Consider the following 18,783-nt stretch of genomic DNA (forward strand, 5'->3'; position numbering starts at 1 on the left):
TCCATACGAACGAACATCACGACAGATTTAATCCAAAACAAATTCCTCGATCTATCAACCTAGATCATTCCCATCACTAGGAAATCCTACAATTCATGTCTGAAGACATCAGACGATATTCCGCGTAGTCAGTGGTAGAAATTCATCTAACTACTAGATTAACTCGTCTAGTAATATCCCAAAAGGTCAAAACCTATCTTCTCAGAACAATCACTCGTCAATGAAATTCCTCCAAGACTAATTCTGATAGCAAAAATTCAAACCAATATCTTTGACAAAAATCTGGATGATAACTAATCCTCGGATACCAAACTCGGTATCTATCCTTACCAAAGTCATACACTGTTGTGTCTGCTACCAAAAATCCGTAGAATGAGATATCCTCCCTAACAGCCCCTGGAACATAAAGCCTCCAGTTAACCACTGGAGTGATAAAAACACCAAGAATAAAATCGGCTAAGTGTCGCGCCTTCTCACTTCTAGTCCCGGTCACAGTCCACAACTCTTGGTATTACTCGACCCTGGTGCTAAGAAGAAACCCATAATCTCATGGCAATAACCTAATAAGGTCCATATAGTCTCACTGTTCTAAAGAGAACAATCTACCCATGTCCCTGATGAATCACCTCATCCCTGGCACTTAACATAGTCCACCGATTAACTAGGTCTTCCTAGGAAAACACCTAGAACCAATCAACTAGAACCATGTAATAACCTTAGCCACTCACTGAATTCGAACTCAATTCCAACTAAATACTGGATAAATCTCAAATAAATTGCCAAAATAAATACACCAGTATCATTACTTCAAGTTATGTACAATCTTTTATAACAACCTCATGTAATAGAAAATCATTAAATCCGAATACAATGGAAATGCACAACTCAACTTGAAATGATACAGTAAAGGTCTGAAATCATTTTTACAGATAATTCAATACTTACAATTGAAATGCTGTTTATAATAAAGACTTAAGACAACATATTAAAAACACGTACGGGAGAAAATATTACATTCCATTTATTGGTCTTGAACGTGAAGTTTCCCGCCTGTCGTCTTCATGCATCGATACAAGAATACTCCGACAGACGTATATTCTTGAAAATAAATCTCACTAATCTACTGGGTGGGTCACTGACCTATGGTGAGTTCTCGGGTGGATGAGTTAAGATCTTTATGACAACCTCTCCAACTGCTAGTGAAAAATCCTCCCTGGTTAAAACCGAATGGGTAACGATGCACCATGCGGTCTAACCAATCTTTTGAGCAACTTGAATTTAAAATTTTCTATCTTCTCTCCCATCCTATCTGGCTGGGATCTGGGCGAACCCCATCCTGACCCGAATCCAAAACAGGATACAAGTCCCATATGAAAACTATCATTCCTGACTCAAGTCCAAAATGAGATCATTGTTCCCTATGGAGACTGTCAATGACTCACATCTCTCAGGATACAGTCACACGTAAAATCATGTATGTGCTAAGACGGCAAAACATGCTAAAACATGATAAAATATATAGCACATACTCATGCAACATACATACAAATATATCATGTCGGCTATCTCGGTCAGTACTTACGTACCTCTAACACTACTTGGTCAAAACCTAGCTCCGCTGGTCTAGACTCCAAGCCTACTAATCCAGTCTACTGCTACTACAATGCAATTACCTATGCATCAATAATTAAGCTCTAAAAGCCTTAACTAAGCTAAAACATACTCCTAAATATTTTTAGGATGCCAAAGTTATACCTGCGTCCGTCGATAGCCCTTTGCTGTAGATAGCCTCAAAACTAGGCCACAGCTCTGCTACGACGCCTAGACTGCTATGCCACTTCCGGATTTCCCGTAGGACGCCTAGATCTCCCTAAATCTGAGTTAAAAGACTTAGGAATCGAGAGAGAAGAGAGGAATTGGTGCATTTCAAATGAACCCTCGGCCCTCATATATATAGACACGGAACGTTGCTTCCGTTCGGGTTCGTTGCATCCGTTCTGCCGGACGAACGTTGCGTCCGTTCCTCTTCGTTGCTTCCGATGTCCCATCAAGTGCATAAGTAATGACGTAATATTGCTGACATCACGGATGACATCAGCTGCCAGAACGTTGCTTCCGTTCAAGAACGTTGCTTCCGTTCTGGGGCACCCTCCGGACCATTCCCGATCATTCTGAATCCATTTCTGAAGTCCGTTAGTCCAGCAGAAACTTCCTTAATCATGTTTTACTTAATTTAAACATGATCATATGATTAATATACTCATTAATCATTAATTACGGATACGGGTCACTAAATTCTCCCCACTTAAAAAATTTCGTCCTCGAAATTTAAGTCTTAAAGGAAAATATGAATAGTCAACCAAATAATCTTTATTATAACTGAACAAGTACAAACTTGATACAATGAAATACCAAATCTCAAAATAACTCGGGGTGCTCGGCTAACATCCTGATCTCCAACTCCCAAGTAGCTTCCTCTGTACCTCTGCGTTGCCACTGTACCAACACTAATGGTATGCGCTTGTTACGAAGTACCTTGTCCTTCCTGTCCAAAATCTGCAGGGGTTTCTCAAAATACGATAGATACTAATCTACCTTTACCTCGATCGGATGCAAAATATGCGACTCGTCCGCCACGTATTGCCTCAACAAGGACACGTGAAAAACATCGTGGATCTCCGAAAGATTGGGTGGCAAGGCCAGACGATAAGCCACATCCCCAACCTTCTCGAGAATCTTGAAAGGACCAATAAATCTTGGTGTCAGCTTACCCTTGAGACCAAACCTCATCACCTTTCGGAAAGGTGACACACGTAAGAATACATGCTCTCCCACCTCGAAGTGCAAGGGCCTCCGGTGAGTGTTCGCGTAACTAGCCTGTCGATCCTGGGCCGCCTTAATCCTATGTTGGATCAACTCCACTGCATCAGTCATCTGCTGAATCATCATAGGACCCTCAACCTGACGCTCGCCAACCTCGTCCCAAAACAAAGGCGTACGACAATGACATCCATAAAGAGCCTCAAATGGTGCCATGCCAATGCTACGATGGAAACTATTGTTGTAAGAGAACTCTACCAATGGTAAATGATCATGCCACGCTGGACCAAAATCCATTACTGCCGTGCGAAGCATATCCTCTAAAGTGTGAATAGTACGCTCGGATTGTCCATCCGTCTCGGGATGATAAGCCGTGCTCAGTCTCAAAGTAGTACCAAGGGCTCGCTGGAAACTATCCCAAAATATCGAGGTGAATCTCGGATCTCTATCATTGACAATACTCAACGGAATGCCATGCAATCGGACGATCTCCCGCACATACACTTGAGCCATCCTATCAAAGGTATAATCACGGTTATAGGGAAGAAAATGCGCTGACTTAGATAATCGATCCACAACAACTCAAATAGCGTCACAATTCCTAGAAGACATAGGCAAGTGAGTGACAAAATCCATTGTCACATGCTCCCACTTCCATTCAGGAATCTCTAAGCTGTGAAGTAACCCTCCGGGTCATCTAAACTCTGCCTTGACCTGCTGACACACAAGGCATCGCGATACAAACTGATAAACTCTGCGTTTCATCCCTTTCCACCAAAACCGTGTGCGAAGATCCTTATACATCTTCATGCTGCCTGGATGTACAGTGAATCGACTGCGGTGAGCTTGCGATAAGATCTCATCCCTCAAAGTAGAATCCTCGGGTACCACCACTTGTCCATAAAGACACAATAGACCGTCACCTTGTAGATGGAAACCAGAAGTACTATCACCCTCAGCCAAACGGGCTAACTTCTGAGTCTTCAGATCAGAATTCTGTGCTTCTCAGATTCGTCGATACAAGGCTGGATCTGCTAGCACATAAGAAACACGAATCCCTTGTTGTTCTTTCTTATGACGGAACGTAAATCCCAAAGAACAACACTCCTCCACTGCCTTCGAAACCGAAGTGGTACGAAGGGAACTCACATAGACATTGCGATTAAGCGCATCAGCAACGGGGTTTGAAGATCCTGGATGGTACTTGATCTCACAATCATAATCCTTCAACAGATCCATCCAACGACACTGCCGCATGTTCAACTCAGCTTGAGTGAACAGATACTTCAAACTCTTATGATCGGTGAAAATTTCAAATCGTTCTCCGTACAAATAGTGACGCCATATCTTCAGGGCAAAGACAATGGCTGCTAGCTCTAGGTCATGTACAGGATAGTTCTCTTCGTGAGTTTTCAACTGTCTGGATGCATTCGCGATCACGTGGCCGTTCTGAGTCAACATGCACCCCAAATCCTGGAGAGAAGCATCAGTGAAGACTAAAAACCCACCTGATCCTGACGGCAAAGCAAGAATTGGAGCTGTCGTCAAACGACGTCTCAACTCACAAAAACTATCTTCGCAAGCATCAGACCACACAAAAGAAGCATCTTTCTTCGTCAGCTGTGTCAAAGGCCTAGCTATCTGAGAGAAGTTCTCAACAAAACGCCGATAGTATCCTGCCAAACCAAGGAAACTACGAATCTCAGAAGCTGTAGTCGGATGCGACCAATTCAGAATAGCCCCTGTCTTGCTGGGGTCAACAGATACGCCCTCTTGAGAAATGACATGACCAAGAAATACAACTCGGTCAATCCAGAAGTCACACTTGATCAAATTCGCGTAAAACTGTCTCTCCCTCAAGACCTAGAGTACAGTATAGAGATGGTAGGTTGGCTCATCCATGCTACGAGAATAAACCAAGATGTCATCGATGAACACCACCACGAACTTATCCAAAAAGTCACGGAACACCCTGTTCATCAGATCCATAAAAACAGCTGGAGCATTCGTCAGACCAAACGGCATCACTAGAAACTCATAGTGCCCATACCGCGTACGAAATGCTGCCTTAGGAACATCCTCCTGCCGAACTCGCAACTGATGATACCCAGACCGAAGATCAATCTTCGAATAGACAGAAGTACCCTGTAACTGATCAAAGAGATCATCTATCCGCGGAAGAGGATACTTATTCTTCACTTTCGCTTGATTCAACTGACGGTAATCGATACACAACCGCATTGAACCATCCTTCTTCTTGAAAAACAGCACTGGGGCTCCCCATGGCGAAACACTAGGTCGAATGTAGCCCTTATCAAGAAGGTCTTGAAATTGCTTCTGCAGCTCTTTCATCTCTGACGGTGCCAAATGGTAAGGAGTTCTGGAAATCGGTGCAATCCCTGGCAGTAACTCAATCCCAAACTCGATCTCCCTCACTGGCGGCAAACCTGGAATTTCTTCCGAAAACACATCTGGAAAATCACAAACCACTGGTATCTCCTGGATATCTGTATCTCCCATGGATGCGTCAATGGCGTAGATAAGGTAGCTGAAACATCTACTACTAATAAATGCGGAAAAACTTTATTTTTTTTTAAAAAAAATATACTATATATATATGCCCATACATATATGTATAAACATTAAAAATAATACTAACAAATAAATTCTTTTAATGATAACTTAAATAAATAAAAATCTTGAAACACGCAATATTAATAAAAATCCGTAACCCAAAAATTCAAACTCATGCATGCGAAAATAAACATAAATAAAACTTTGAAATATGTTTTAAAAACCCTAATAAAGTATCTCAATATAATAATAACTCTTCCATGCGACGGTCACGGGGCCACTGTCATGCTTGCTCATACATTCTCGCCACCGGTAGGAGCTACAAATGAATTATCGTACTCACCTGCACCATATAAGCATAGTGAGCCTAGAGACTCAACATGTCTAAACCTTTGTAACAATGGTTAAAATAATGCATCACATAATCATACTAATACATATAATCATCATGAATATGCATGCATGCTCGTAAAATAATGCACCATGAATTCTTGCTAGCCATAATTATGATCATCATACATACATCATAACTAATCATACATAGCATAAATTGAGCATGTCATAATCATAAAAACTGTGTAGGTCATATCCATGAGTGTGGCTCGTAATCATGAGCGCCTGATTAGTCTAAGAACCATCGTACATGGCGGTGGATAAATCCACCTCTATGCTGGTAGTAAACTACCTCTGTGCCAGTGATAAAACCACTTCTATGTCGGTAGTATAACTACTTCTGTGTCGGTGGTAAACCACCTCTGTGCTGCCACATCACTTCAATTTCCATAAAAATATTTTTCATGCTCAATTCTTAATCATAAACACATCATAAAATATTTCATGTATGCATGCACTTAAAATATGTCCGTAATATATATTTAATTAATTTTAATAATAAATATACTTATACTTAAAATAAACTTCATGCATAAAAAAAGAATTAAATATATATTCCGGACTTAGTTAATTTTTATGGGTTGGTCAGACTGCTGACCCCTTAGACTTAAACCCATAAATTCTAAGACTGGCCCAATAATTCAACTTAAGCCCATTAACTTACATTTAAGCCCAAATAATTTATTCAAGCCCAATATGACATACCTGGCCCAAAAACAAAACCCAAGCCCATTAATTACTTAGTCTGGCCCAATGACCCAAAAACCTAAAGACTGGCCCAATAATTTCCACGGGCCCCAAGGCCCATAAAAATTAATAGACTCACTTAAATAATTACTAAAGCCCAATAACTTAATTCATATGTGGCCCAATTAATTAATTGAACTAGCCTTGGCCCATTTACAGCTCAACTTAATAATTAACTAAAAAATAAAAAATACTCGAGCCCATCTAATATAACCCAGACCTGGACCCGACTAACATGACCCGTGACCCAACGGACCTGACCCGTACCCAAAACACCAAGCCCGGCCCGCCTAAAGCCTAGACACAACCTTAGTCTTTCTTTCCTTAATCCTAACTCACGGCAGCCATGAGCGACTTTGGAAAAACTGACCGTGCTGCCTACTCCGGAGACTTTTGGCCATGAAACCACTGCCCATACTTAGCCAACATCCATACGGTTCTAATCCAACAAATTTTACCTCAAACGAAGCTCTGTATAAGGAGAACGAACCAAAACAATCTACCCCTAGTTTCTTCTCACGCGCAGAACGCGACCAGAAAGTTCAGGCCGTTCGGCCGCCCATCTCCGCAACCACCGGCCGGAGAACAACCTGTAATATCTTCCCCAAGGTCTTGGGGTTCTAACCCCACTGGAATCAACCTAAAACACGCCCTGTGGACCGAGAACGAGCCAATCTCCCAATGCTGCGCAATTTGCGCGATCTGCTGCAGCCAACTTCTTTGGCTTCGGTTCCGGCCCTTCTTGGAACAAACCCCCTGCCTCACTCAATCCTACAGAACCTAGGACACGATCCACCACAGCCAACAGCCTGGACCCGAGCCACATGAGAAAAACGTGATCAAACCTTGAAGAAAACAAGAAAACTCATGCACGTGAAGGAGTCTATGAGATTTTTTAGAAGAAGTTCAGTAAATATCATATCAAATCCATATATTCTGATGAAAAACGTGAGTAGTAGCTTATATGGTGGTAAAGAAAAGGAATTAAACATGCCTTGTTAATTATAACGAATATTTATGCGTATACGGGGCTCCGGGACGACGAACGGGCCAAAAACTTGAATAATCCTTGAAGAACTCGGCTAAGGAGGCTGCTATCTGCTGAAAAACGTGAGGAAGGAGGTGGAGGAGATGGGGTTGGCGGCTTATGGGGTTTGAGCGTAGGGTAGGGAGAGATTTTGGGTGTAATGTTGGGTAGATTAGGATAATAACTAATATAATTTATTTAGAAAGATAATATACCATAAACTTAAAATTTTAAACTCTTAAAATACCTACCAATCTGATAAATAGACCAAAATCCCGAAATAAATAAATAGCCTATTTTTAAAAATTAATAAAAGTCATTAAAATGACTTATTTTGGCTAAAAATCAATCCTTAAATAAATATATAATTAAATACTAAAATTTTCTTGACAAAATACCATAAAATATTATTTTTTTTAAGGCTCATAAAATCTTATAAAATATTTTTGGCTCAAAAGTTGATATCTCATCCATCCACGGTCCCGTCTACGCGATCAAATCAATAAAATTCTGAAAAATTTAAAAATTTTAAAATCACAGGTTAAATGCTAAAATAAATTTAATCATGCATATAATTCACATAATAACACATAAATGTCATTTAACCCAAATATAAATTTTTAAATAATTATTTTCCCTAATTATGCAATGCGAATTTACGTATTAAAATTTCCGGGTGTTACAGTAGCCTTCCCCGCCAGACTCTAAAGCACGCCGGGCCTTCAGAGCAGAAACTACTGGCATCGAAGGTCGCGCTCCCTCACCATAGAAATACCAAGACTCGCAATCCTCTGGACGGAACTGAGCAAATATCTGATAGCAATCCACTATCGCTCGGTAGGTATTCAAGAGATCTATCCCAATGATACAATCGAAATCCTCCATGGCTAGAATCATCAGGTTAGCACTAAGTTGATGCCCTTCGAAATCCAGGACACACCCCACGACTAGACGCTTGGCTAAAACCTCGCTACCCATAGGAGTAGAAATGACTAGTAAGACGTCTAAAGGAATGAATGACAACTTATACTTCTTAGCAAAACGTGTTGATACGAAAGAATGCGATGCACCGGTGTCAATCAAAATACATGCAGGAAAACCACATAAACTACAGATATCTGCGATCATTCGATCACTGCCAGCCTCTTCCTGTTCCTGGTTAAGCGCAAAGACCTGACCCTGGGCACGTGGCCACAAAGAAGAATGACCCCGAGAAGAAGTCTGAGTAGGCTGTCGCTGAGACTGCTGTGGCTGCTGGTGCTGCTGAGAATACTGCTGCTGATAAGGTGGATGCGGAAACTGAGGTGGCTGAACAGATGCCTGAGAAACCACTGAACCACTCGCTGCCCCAATCAGCATTGAACAATCCCTTTTCATGTGACCCTCCTGGCCACACTGGAAATATGCACTGGTCGATCGACCACACTGCCCTGGCGAATTCCTGCCTCTGTACTGACGACAACGGTTCGGTCTTTGACCAACAAAATTATGCACTCCACCAGATCCAGATGAAAAAGAAGAAGTACCTCCTGGCTTCTTGAAAGACTCCCCTCTCGGACCCAATGTACTAGCACTCGCTGGCCTGGAAGAAGAAGAGAACAGTCCTCTGTTCCTCCGAACACTGTCCTCGGCCTGACGACAACGGTCCACCAAATCCTCATAGGTCCCATCACCGCCCACATCAACCATCCGATGAATCTCTGGATTCAGACCCTGAAGAAAATGGTCATACTTCGCCATAGAACTATCAGCAACGTGAGGAAAATAAGGTAGCAGATCAAAGAACTTCTGCTGGTACTCCTCGATCATCATCGTACCCTGTCGTAAACTCAGCAACTCACTGGCTTTCGCCTGTCGAAGAGCTGGAGGAAAATACAACCTCTGATAACCAGTACGGAACTCAACCCACGTAGCTAATCCTCTCGCTGCTATGAATGATGCGGAAGTCGATCTCCACCACTTCATCGCTCGTCCCTCAAGCATGAAGGCAAGAATCTCCATCCTATCCTCGTCTGTGCAACGGAACTCCCGAAAACACTGATCCATCCTCTCAAGCCAATCCTCGGCCTGTTCAGGCGTCTCACCTCCTGACAAAGGCTTCGGGCTAACCTCCTTAAATTTGTGCATGCTCACTCGTCTGCGCTTCTCATGCTGATCACGATGACGTCTACGATCATCCGGATCACCCCAACAACCGCCGCCTCCGCTATCGTGGCTCTCATCGTAATCTGCCATCTGTTACACAATAACAGATAATAACTTAATCCGCTTTACGAAATTTCCAGTGCAATGCGCTCTAATACCAAAAATGTATTGACCCAACCCGGATTCACTAACTAATCAGAGTTATAATTGAAGCGCATGCAAAATACTTTAAAGCATACGGAGCGGATAATAAAATACAACAAATCCAATCGGCAGAATACAACCGACGATAACACAAGTGTATAAATACCATTATACAACCAAATCGAAGGATCATGGTAAACCAATCCCTACCCTCTAACACCTCATGCTCGCGGATCCTCAACCCTGCTGAGAGCTGCTCGGACCGTCCAGCCTCAAACCTGCCCCGCCACAAGGTACACCACAATACCCAAACACAGGGGCGTGAGCGACAACGCTCAATATGAAAGCAATGATATAACTAAAAATATGCGCACACAAATGATTTAAAATCCCAGGTAAAACACTTTCTCATGGCGCCAGGAATATACAGTACCGGCTAGAGAGATACTCCGCGGGGTACTCGTATATTCTATGTCAGGGCTTAGCCAACCCCATCCTGACCCGAATCCAAAACAGGATACAAGTCCCATATTAAAACTGTCATGCCTGACTCGAGTCCAAAATGAGATCATTGTTCCCTTTGGAGACTGTCAATGACTCACATCTCTCAGGATGCAGTCACACGTAAAATCATGTATGTGCTAAGACAATAAAACATGATAAAACATATAGCACATACTCATGCAACATACATGCAAATATATCATGCCGGCTATCTCGGTCAGTACTTACGTACCTCTAACACTACTTGGTCAAAACCTAGCTCCGCTGGTCTAGACTCCAAGCCTACTAATCCAGTCTACTGCTACTACAATGCAATTACCCATGCATCAATAATTATGCTCTAAAAGCCTTAACTAAGCTAAAGCATACTCCTAAATATTTTTAGGATGCCAAAGTTATACCTGCGTCCGTCGATAGCCCTTTGCTGTAGATAGCCTCAAAACTAGGCCACAGCTCCGCTACGACGCCTAGACTGCTATGCCACTTTTGGATTTCTTGTAGGACGCCTAGATCTGAGTTAAAAGGCTTAGGAATTGAGAGAGAAGAGAGGAATTGGTGCATCTCAAATGAACCCTCGGCCCTCATATTTATAGACACGGAACGTTGCTTTCGTTCGGGTTCGTTGCGTCCGTTCTGCCGGACGAACGTTGCGTCTGTTCCTCTTCGTTGCTTTCGATATCCCATCAAGTTCGTAAGAAATGACGTAATATTGCTGACATCACGGATGACATCAGCTGCCAGAACGTTGCTTCCGTTCAAGAACGTTGCTTTCGTTCTGGGTCACCCTCCGGACCATTCCCGATCATTCTGAATCCATTTCTGAAGTCCGTTAGTCTAACAGAAACTTCCTTAATCATGTTTTACTTAATCTAAACATGATCATATGATTAATATACTCATTAATCATTAATTACGGATACGGGTCACTACATGAGTACTCCTAAGTACTTCGCATGTAGTAGCCCGTACCCAAAATCAGTGATTAAGGGATTAATCAACGCTAATTAAAAAAAATTGGGTACCGGATGGATCGGAAGCTCCGATGCAGGATCGGACGTTCCGATCGAGATCGGAAGCTTCGATGCAGGATCGGAAGCTCCGATGGTATTACGTCAGGCATGACGTGTGGCAGGATCGGAAGCTCCGATCAGGATCGGAAGCTCCGATCGCCCCTATCCAAAGTCAACCAATGATATTTTGACACGTGGCAGATTAGGATCTTCGGAAGCTCCGATGGCAGGATCGGACGTTCCGATCGAAGATCGGAAGTTTCGGTCTAGGATCGGAGGTTCCAATCGTGGTCTATAAATAGAAGGCCGAGGCTTCACTTTCATTTGCCAATTCCGAGAATCCCTCTCTATTCCAGGCTTATTTGAGTAGTTCTAGTCTTCATAGGCTTGACCCGGGGGTTGGCGAGGTGTTTGACAGTCGTAGCGGAGTTGTGCCCAAGTTCTGGAGGCATCGACATCAAAGGGCTAACGACGGACGAAGGTATAACTTTTTCTTCCTAAAAATATTTAGGAGTATGCTTTAGCTTAGTTAAGGCTTTTAGAGTGCTATAATGGTAGTAGTATCATTTGGCAGTGTAGAGCAGACTATAGGCGTGGACCTAGAGTTGGTAGAGCTTGCACTGATTTGAGGTACAAAAGTACTGTTCGAGATATCCTGACTGAGTATGCATGTATTATGTGACTGCATGGTTTATATGTCATTGATTTATGCTGCATTCATTTGCATACTGAGTTATCTCCTTCGAGATGTCTATTAGTAGGGTTGTACCCTATCCTGTTAGTGGATGGACTTCCATGGCTTTGGGTCTGGTAAATCCACTGGTATTATGGTATGGGAGCCACCTCCTGAAGCGACGGCACAGCGTGCTACATACCAGGGCCCGGTCTGTCTCTGTTATCTGATCCTTGACCTCGAGTTTATAGGGAGTTCAATTTGCATGCATGTATACTCATACTCTCGTACTGAGCATTTTATGCTCACGTCTCGTACTCTGTGTTTCTGGACACCCTATTCCATGGGGTAGGTTTGCAATTGGACGAGGCGGGTGGATCCAAGAGGGGCTAGGCAGTGGTTGGCCAGCTGGAGCTTCGCCTAGGTTTTATTTTGTTGTTATTGGATTGATATAACTATTCGATTTGGTTGTATTATATTTGGGTATTTACAGATTTCTTTACTTGAGATTGTATAATGTCTATGGTTTCCGCAGCTTAATTCGGATTACTGTTTTGATTAAGTTAATTGCATGCCTAAGTTTTGTTTAGTAGGTGATCCGGGTAAGGGTCACTACATTTATGGTATTAGAGCATGAAAAGTATTCTTGGGATTTAGATTCTACATAAGATAACCATTAGGTTAATTTTGTAGATGGCAGATCGTGACGACCAGAGTTCTCACGGTAGTATTGGTGGGCGTTGGGGTGATGCCGACCGGGAGCCTCATCGGGAACACCGCCATCGTCATCGAGATGAAGACCATTTCAGTGTACGTCGATTCTTGCAGATGGGGCCTAAGCCCTTGGTTGGAGGTGAGTCTCAGGAGGATTCAGATAACTGGTTAGACCGCATGGAGACGACTTTTCAGACTTTCCACTGCACCGAGGAGCAGAAGATGGAGACCCTGGGTTATCTTCTGGATGGACGTGCGCGCAGGTGGTGGAGGTTTACTTCTACACCTTTTGTTGCGGCAAGAGGAGTGGCCACCTGGGCCGAGTTCCGCACAGCTTTTCAGAAGATGTATTTTCCTCCTGCACTCCGTCAGTCGAAGGCGCGCGAGCTACTGAGTTTGCGACAGGGAGCCATGTCTATTGATGAGTATCAGCAGAAGTTCTTTGATTTGCTATCCTATTACCCCGAGATTGCTGACAGCTCTGGGATGAAGTATAATATGTTCCTTCAGGGCCTTAACCCTGAGATCCACGAGCGTGTGGCGGTCAGCGACGACAAGTCCTACGAGGGTTTGGTGAGCCGTTGTCACCAGGCGGAGGACAGTATTAGACGAAACAGGTCTTTCTCTCAGTCGAGACCTGCTAGTTCTTTGGGTCCCCATGCCCAATCTTTCAAGATGTCCGGATCTTCTTCTTCCTCTAGCTCTGCTGGTGTTGTCCGTTTCGAAAAGAAGGACAAGTGTGATCACTGTGGGAAGAACCATCCATCCGACAAGTGCCGTAAATCTTCTGGAGCTTGTTTTCGTTGCGGTGAGGTGGGTCATATCCGGAGGGATTGTCCACTATCTGGTGCAGGCGGTTCGGGTTCTGGTTCAGGATCTGGTTCTCAGGCCACCGTTCAGCAGAGGTCGCAGGGACAGCCTGCTGGGAGTTCTCATTTGAGGCCACGAGCTTCTGGCCAGGTGTTTGCCTTGAGCCATGATCAGGTAGTGGAGGAGAATGAGAAAGTCATCGCAGGTACATTTCTGCTTTATGGTATACCTGCTCTTGTACTTATTGACACTGGTGCATCTCATTCCTTCATTTCTGTACGTTTTGTTAAGAGGCATAAGTTACCATGCATTGCACTAGACGTAGTGATGTCTGTTTCTACTCCGACGGGCCAATCTGCTTTGGCTAAACGTCTAGTGATGGGTTGCCCTTTAGAGTTCGAGGGGAACATTCAGTTAGCAAATCTTATGGTTCTTGCGATGGACGACTTTGATTGCATTCTGGGAATAGATATGTTGACTACCTAACGAGCTTCAGTGGACTGCTATCAGAGATTAGTACGCTTTCATCCGGAGGGGAGTGATAGTAGGTTTTTCTATGGAGAGGGAGCGCGACCCACGATGCCTTTGGTATCAGCTTTGAGAGCCTGTAGAGCTCTAGAGTCTGGCGGGGAAGGATACCTTATCTATGCAGTGGATTTGTCCGCTGAGAGCATTGAGATAGAGAGTATTTGGATGAATTACCAGATGTATTTCCTGATGAGATTCTGGGTTTTCCTCCTGTTAGGGAAGTCGAGTTTGGTATAGAAGTGATGCCGGGTACTTCGCCTATTTCTCGAGTACCGTATCGTCTGGCTCCGTCAGAGATGCGTGAGTTGAAAAATCAGCTATAGGATCTTTTGGATAAGGGGTAAATTCGTCCTAGTGTATCTCCTTGGGGAGTTCCTGTTCTCTTTGTGAAGAAGAAGGATGGGTCTATGCGGCTGTGCATTGACTATCGGCAGCTGAATTGAGTTACTGTGAAGAACAAGTATCCTTTGTCTCGTATTGATGACTTGTTTGATCAGCTGCAGGGCACTTCAGTTTACTCCAAGATTGACTTGAGATCTGGTTATCATCAGTTGAGAGTCCGAGATCAAGACGTAGCCAAGACTGCATTCCGTACTCGCTATGGGCATTACGAGTTTCTAGTGATGCCATTTGGTTTGACTAATGCGTCGGCTATATTCATGGACCTGATCGCATACGCTTCTAGACAGCTGAAGCTTCACGAGGACAACTACCCAGTCCATGATTTGGAATTGGCAGCCATTGTGTTCGCTTTGAAGATCTGGCGTCATTATCTGTATGGCGATAAATTTGAGATCTTCACCGACCATAAGAGTCTCAAGTATTTGTTCACTCAGGCGGAGTTGAACATGAGGCAGAGACGTTGGATGGACTTGCTTAAGGACTATGATTGCGAGATTAAGTACCATCCGGGAGCTGCTAATCTCACCGCTGATGCATTGAGTCGCAAGGTGCGACTATCCGCACTTCAGACTTGTTCAATGTCTAGTGCGATCAGTGACTATTGTACTTCAGGATATACTTTCAAGCATAAGAAAGGTATGCAGAGTATCCAGATGTTTGCGATATTATCTGAGCCAGCTTTGTATTCGCGGATTCGAGATGCTCAGATGTCTGATTCGAAGACCCAGCATTTAGCTCGTCTAGCTAACGAGGGTAGCTCGTCTGGATTTCATTATCAGTCAGATGGCTTTCTGTGTTTGTCTGGTAGGCTTGTGATTCCGCAGGATGTAGAGTTGTAAGAGGAGATTTTGTCTCAGGCGCATCGCACTAAGTTGAGTATTCATCCTGGGAGCAACAAGATGTACAAGGATCTAGTACTCATTTCTGGTAGAAGGGAATGAAACGCAGTGTTTATCAGTTTGTTTCGAGATGTTTGGTGTGTCAACAGGTCAAGGCAGAGCACCGATGACCTGGAGGATTGCTTCACAGTCTGCCTATTCCTGAATGGAAATGGGAGTTTATCACAATGGACTTTGTCGACTAGCTTTGCCACCGCATCTTTCCAGTATTCACGACGTGTTCCACGTATCTCTGTTGCGACGGTATGTGGCGGATGAGTCCCATATTCTGCAGCGGTCTGAGGTTCAGGTGAGCAAGGATTTGACCTATGTTGACGAACCTATTCATATCCTGGATCATAAGGATAAGGTCTTGCGAAACAAAGTCATTCCTTTGGTTTTAGTTCAGTGGCAGCACCGAGGCACTGAAGAAGCTACTTGGGAGCTTGAGGACAGGATGCGTGAAGACCATCCTGAGTTGTTTTGATTTCATTCTTAAGTTGTATTCAGTTTCAAACTCTGAAAACGTTTGATTAGAATAAAAAATGTTTCTGATTTCTGTATTACATTCGGTACTTAAGATCTGATTTCGAGGACGAAACATCTTAAGTGGGGGAGAATGTAGTAGCCCGTACCCGAAATCAGTGATTAAGGGATTAATCAACGCTAATTAAAAAAATTGGGTACCGAACGGATCGGAAGCTCCGATGCAAGATCGGACGTTCCGATCGAGATCGGAAGCTCCAATGCAGGATCGGAAGCTCCGATGGTATTACGCCAGGCATGACGTGTGGCAGGATCGGAAGCTCCGATCGCCCCTATCCGAAGTCAACCAGTGATATTTTGACACGTGGCAGATGAGGATCTTCGGAAGCTCCGATGGCAGGATCGGACGTTTTGATCGAAGATCGGAAGTTCCGATCGGGGATCGGAGGTTCCGATTGTGGTCTATAAATAGAAGGCCGAGGCTTCACTTTCATTTGCCCATTCCGAGAATCCCTCTCTATTCCAGGCTTATTTGAGTAGTTCTAGTCTTCATAGGCTTGACCCGGGGGTTGGCGAGGTGTTCGATAGTCGTAGCGGAGTTGTGCCCAAGTTCTGGAGGCATCGACATCAAAGGGCTAACGACGGACAAAGGTATAGCTTTTGCTTCCTTAAAATATTTAGGAGTATGCTTTAGCTTAGTTAAGGCTTTTAGAGCGCTATAATGATAGTAGTATCATTTGGCAGTGTAGAGCAGACTATAGGCGTGGACCTAGAGTTGATAGAGCTTGAACTGATTTGAGGTACGAAAGTACTGTTCGAGATATCCTGACTGAGTATGCATGTATTATGTGACTGCATGGTTTATATGTCATTGATTTATGCTGCATTCATTTGCATACTGAGCTATCTCCTTCGAGATGTCTATTAGTAGGGTTGTACCCTATCCTGTTAGTGGATGGACTTCCATGGCTTTGGGTCCGGTAAATCCACTGGTATTATGGTATGGGAGCCACCTCCTGAAGCGACAGCACAGCGTGCTACATACCAGGGCCCGGTCTGTCTCTGTTATCTAATCCTTGACCTCGAGTTTATAGGGAGTTCACTTTGCATGCATGTATACTCATACTCTCGTACTGAGTGTTTTATGTTCACATCTCGTACTCTGTGTTTCTGGACACCCTATTCCATGGGGCAGGTTTGCGATTGGACGAGGCGGGTGGATCCAAGAGGGGCTAGGCAGTGGTTGGCCAGCTGGAGCTTCGCCTAGGTTTTATTTTGTTGTTATTGGATTAAAACAACTATTCGATTTGGTTGTATTATATTTGGGTATTTATAGATTCCTTTACATGGGATTGTATAATGTCTATGGTTTCCGCAGCTTAATTCTGATTACTGTTTTGATTAAGTTAATTGCATGCCTAAGTTTTGTTTAGTAGGTGATCCGGGTATGGGTCATTACATCGCAATTCCAGCGTCCAACGCTAATTCGGTCATCTTCAAACAAGAATAACCCAAGTTAATCCCAAAGAATCAATACTATACCCCAAAAATCCTATTGCATGCTCTGATACCAATAAATGTAGTGACCCAACCCGGTTCCACTACTAATCAGAGTTTAAAGCTAAATTAAGCATGCAATAAATAGTAATTTGATATACACTGCAGAAACTTAAAAGAAACACTGTTCGGCAGAATACAACCGACTAACAAAACAATTCGATATACAACCCGATCGAATGATTCTTTAGCAACAATTCCATACATACAATGAAAATCAATACTTCTAATATAAAAAGTAATACTTTTATGGGTCAGGTTGGGTCAGAGAGCCATCTCATGAAACGAATCCGTGAGATTTTCTGACAGGTTTGCTTAATTTTTGTTGTTTTTTCTCATATATTTAGTATTTGGATGAACAATTTATTGTTTCTGATTTTAGAGAGTTGTCATTATTTCAAAATCACACAAGAAACAGATTGAATAGCGAGTCCTACGGATAATTCGTTTGTCATTATGTGTGTTTCATTTTAGTAATTTTGATTTGAACATCAGGAAAAATACATTATTATATTAAGTCATTCTTTAGTATGTTTTCTGTGAGAAGGTCTCGTGGATTTATATATATGAGACATGTCGACATGTTTCGTACATGCAATGAAAATAAATATTTAACATAAAATAATATTTTTCATGGGTCGGGCCGGGTTGGAGACATGTCTCACAAAATGAACCTATTAGACGATCTCACATGAGTTTTTGTATTTATTTTATTGTTTGCAATATGATTGGTACTAGGATGAAAGCATAAATTCCTCAGGGGCGTAGGCAGGAAATATTTTTTATCTTGAGCTATATGATAAATTAAAAAAATAAAAATATATAAATTAAATATTAAAATATGATAAAAGACTAATGTATAATCAAATAACACTTATCAAATATTTAATGGTAACTGCAAATATTACATAGTGGCATGAACAAGATATAACTACTGAAATTGTGCCCAACGGTTTTTCATAGAATAAAATTCATCAATTATTGAATTAGTGTCAATCATTGCAGTAATCTCTCTTTCAATTAGCATAATTATAGAAGCTGCCAAGAACTCTTCTTTCATCTTATTCCAGAGAGGTTTTAAAAAGTTTCATAAATGCACAAGTAAAGGAAATACAAGAAAACTAATTTTTTAAAAAAATAATGGCCTACAACTTAACCCCTAGCTAGCTATAATATTCTACTAATTAAATACTTACACTAATATATAATTGGAGTGGCGATAAAAAGATATATATATATATATATATATATATATATATATATATGTATACTCGAAATGGATCATAATTATACATATACGATGTATATAAGATTAAACACAAGATTGCTCAGTCGCTTTTTGACCTCACGTCCATGAATAATAATAATAAT

This window comes from Henckelia pumila, chromosome 2, assembly GCF_033568475.1.
Source record: "Henckelia pumila isolate YLH828 chromosome 2, ASM3356847v2, whole genome shotgun sequence".
Classification (NCBI taxonomy): domain Eukaryota; kingdom Viridiplantae; phylum Streptophyta; class Magnoliopsida; order Lamiales; family Gesneriaceae; genus Henckelia; species Henckelia pumila.